This window comes from Rousettus aegyptiacus, unplaced genomic scaffold, assembly GCF_014176215.1.
Source record: "Rousettus aegyptiacus isolate mRouAeg1 unplaced genomic scaffold, mRouAeg1.p scaffold_m13_p_3, whole genome shotgun sequence".
In the NCBI taxonomy this organism is placed as follows: Eukaryota; Metazoa; Chordata; class Mammalia; order Chiroptera; family Pteropodidae; genus Rousettus; species Rousettus aegyptiacus.
In genome coordinates this window covers 161,306,093-161,310,060 of record NW_023416306.1, presented here as the reverse complement: position 1 = coordinate 161,310,060, position 3,968 = coordinate 161,306,093, and the positions used below count along the sequence as shown (strand labels likewise).

The 3,968-nt window shown below is 35.8% G+C and overlaps 1 pseudogene; it reads left to right on the top strand.

Moving 5' to 3' along the window:
- The first annotated feature begins 1,389 nt into the window (after nt 1-1,389).
- LOC118600531 lies at nt 1,390-1,508 on the top strand (annotated as a pseudogene).
- The last annotated feature ends 2,460 nt before the right edge of the window (nt 1,509-3,968 follow it).

Genomic DNA, 3,968 nt, shown 5'->3' with positions numbered 1-3,968 from the left:
CAAGGACTTGTATGCACACTTGCTTTAGATATGACTTAAGGTCATATCTAAAATTCATAGACCTCGAAAGCTGTTATGCTTAGCTTCAGAAAATCCCAGATCCTTACTCATTGTATTTTTTTTCCCACTTTCCTGATTACAATATATGTGGTGGGAAAGAATGTTAAATACTGTGATAACCAGGCTTGAGTCAGGAGCGAGAGGAGGAACAGAGTGAAGGCTGCAGAAAGAGACTTAGCTGAAAAAGATAATACAGCAGCCAGCACTAGGGAAGTGTGAAAAGTCAACCATCTTGACCTGGTATTATTCCATCTACCTTCTGTCTTATTGGCTTTTTTGTTTTTTAAATGCAGTGAGGATCTGACGTCATCTGAGAACCATTTTATGGTTCTTCCATGGAGGACGTTTTACAGTTTAGAGAGCTGATCATGGTCCAGAGATGTGGATGAGAAGGCAGTGGAACAAGAAAAGTGATGCCACACAATTTGGGTTAAATCCTTTGATGCATTTCAACTTCCACGATGATTGCTGTGTTTCCACCTATCAGACCATGATCTGAACAACACATTTGTGAGGCTGCAATAGCCGGTCCACTTTGCTAAGCTTCTGACACAGCCAACTCTTCAGTATTGTATTGATAGTCAACGTTTGTTTGGTCAAAGTGATGGCTACTCAAAGAAAACTGGCTTACTCAAAAAGGAAAAATGTCTGAGAATCTTAGATTCAGAAACCAATGACTTCAAACAACAACATTAGGGCTTTTTCTCCACGCCTCTCTGTTCCTTTCCCTACATCTCCTTATTCAGCCCCTTGCATCTATAGAGCATCTTCCTTCATTTCCTTTATGAAGGAAGACACATGCAATGAATGGCTCCCTTATTTTACATCTTATGATTCAGGTACCCAAGAAGTTACTGCTCTGGTTCTCTTGGGCCCAAGTGCAGAAATCTTGCTGACATATCTCACAGGTTCGGCTTGGGATCGGTTCCTAACCATTGAATCAGCCATTTGTGGGGACTTAAAGGTATTGGTGGGCAGGGTATTTTCAATTTAAGTCCATTTTAAATCATATGTCTTCCTGCAAAATCAATCAACTCTAGCCAGGAAAAGAAAGATCACATTGTAATAGACTGTTCCTGCTGTAAAGATGAGATTAGGAAGGGACAATAAAGTTCTTAGAAAAAAGAGGTACTAAGAACAGACTAAAATCAATGTGTACCCTGTTTTTATTCTTCCCTATGTTTGTTACTTTCCCCCTTGCACATGACATTTTATAGCTTCCTAGTACATCTTTCTATATATACAATTGTCACTATACCCTCCCCACAAGCACACTTAGTCATGCTATCAATCTGAGTAATTAAAAAATTTCATGTACAGAACTTTGTGGTCTATGGCCATTTTACCCTAAACAAGCCCAATCCCACCTGATCTCAGAAGCTAAGCAGGGTCGGGTCTGGTTAGTACTTGGATGGGAGACCACCTAGGAAGACCAGGTGCTATAGGCATAAAAAATTAAAAATTAAAAATTAAAAAAATTTAAAAAAGGAATTGTAAGCTGACAAGATCCTTGCAATAAAAAAGAATAAGAAGAAATTTTTAAAAAAGGAATGATTTGATGTCATTGTAAGAAAACTTATACTTTACTTTTCTTATATATAAAAACATAAATGTACTGCAAAAATTTTCCATCATAGAAACTATAATACTTAAAAAGAAATAATTCTCAACTTAATAATCATTAGTTCAGGTAGAGAGTCAAAAAGTAGACAAATAGGATGCTTTTTTTAGAAAAATGAATAAACTGAAGACTATAAAGACTAATTTACAATTTTATTACTATTAGATATACTAACATGTATGCTAGTACTCTTTAGCATATCAGTATTAGCTGAACATCCTTTTCTGCTAAAATTAATTTTCCAAGGACATGTACTACAACATTATTGAAAGTTGCTTTTTTAATATGGATTCCTCTCAAAAATAATTTTATGGTTGCTAAGCAGTCAATTGCCCAACCGCAAAGTAAAATATACTTAATGAGAACAGTGGCAAGAAACAGGCATAGGCAAAGGTGAGAAAGAAATACAATGATTTATATTCAGTTGGAAAAGGAACTGATAGCTAACAAGGCAAGAGTGGTGGAAAGCTACACCCCTAGCAGCATGAAATTTTTGCAAAACTGCTTTCTCTGTACAGATTCTTTTTATGACATCTTGGAACAGCTTTTAGCAGCAATGCATGCAAGTTTTACCCTGGCTATCAGCACAGTTATGATAGTCTCAATCAAGCCAATGACTGGCTCAGGTATGTTACTTTGAGGCTGAAATGTTTCCATGATTACCACTATATTTACAATATAGCAAAACATCCAATATCCCTATTAAGGCACAGAAAACACAAGTTCCTGGAGAAAAGGCACAACATTAAGCAAACTTGCTGTCTAGAATTGGCAACTACACGCCACCTTGAGGTGATCTTTACTTCTAAGTATCATTAATAGATTGCATCCTCTTGGTTCCCTTAATTTTGGACCTCTAGGGCTAGCTGCCATCATTAGCTTTAGAGAAAAGTGTAATGAAACTTTATGACCCGAAAAGGGCAAATCTAATCAAATCCCCTTTGGTTAACAGAGCAGGTCACTAAGAAGGAGGTACACCAATTTGCATGAATGAGAGGGTGACAAAACCAGAAATGACAGCGAAAGGAGAGGAATCTCGATTGGTGATTCAGGGACAGACCAGGGCCTGTATGTTTGTGAAAGAGGCAGGACATGGCCCCACATGTGGTCTATGGGGAAACTCTACTTGGGACAGACACCCTGGTACAGTGGCTGGGTTGGTGGTTTGGTGGAGAACACCTGAGACTTGATATATGCACCTTAGCTGAGAGAGGGGATCAGAGAAGTTGAGTGTGTATATAACACACTTAAAAAATATATATGCACTGAATGTTCTATGCATACATTCATAGTTTTCAAATAATCAGAAGTAATTAAGAAAAATACAGACCTTGGAGTAAAAGATTAAGATTTAAAATCTGTTCTTACTCACGGCAATTGGACAACTTGCTTAAACTTTCTTCCTTAATTTAACCTACAAATTTACTCTAAGGATCGAATGTGCTATCATAGGCCTGCACATTCATGTAGAATAAAGTACTTAGGACAGTGGATTGCAAATCCTTTTTTAACTGACTCCAGGCTGTAAACTTTGTATGAAGGTCTTATTTGATTTGTTTTTGAAATCCAATGAATTCCTTACTGAGTGTATAGAAGTGCCTTCTCAGTAATGAAGAGCACCACTCATCCTTAATATATAAATTTAATTAAATCATGATCAGTTTATTAGTTTTTGGTTAGAAATGTGTTTGTCAATACTGCTGAGCCTTAGGACATTATTATAAACATTAGAAATTTCTGTATTATTGATTTTTGGTTGTACTAGATACAAAAGTATGGGAAAGAAGGATAGATAAACTGAAGTTTATAGTTTATGCTACAAAGGGAGTGGACCTCAATTTTTGTGTTTAAAAGAAAAATATGAACATTTTATATCATGAAAAATTCTTCAAAGCAAAGTTCAAATATGTAGTGTTCTTCTAATGAAAGAATGGTATCGGCTTGCTTTTAAAATTTAAATTCATATTAACATATTGATTTAGTATATATTGAACACAGAAGTGTCAAGGATAATGTATTTATCAAGAAAATTCTTTTTTTCCAAGCTTCTCATTTCTGTCCATGATATCAAAACTCTGGAATCTTCATTTTTCCTCCATCTCCTCAAATCTATATCCATCCTTTTCTCTACTTGAATTAGCCGACTTTCAGGCTTTTATTATAGAAGATAACATGAGTCGAATTTGTAACCTTAAATTTCTTCCTCTTTCCTGCTCTGTCTTCCTTCCTTTCTCTCTTCCTCCCTTCTCTCTTTTTTAAATTTTTCTTTTCTTCCTTTCTCTCTTAA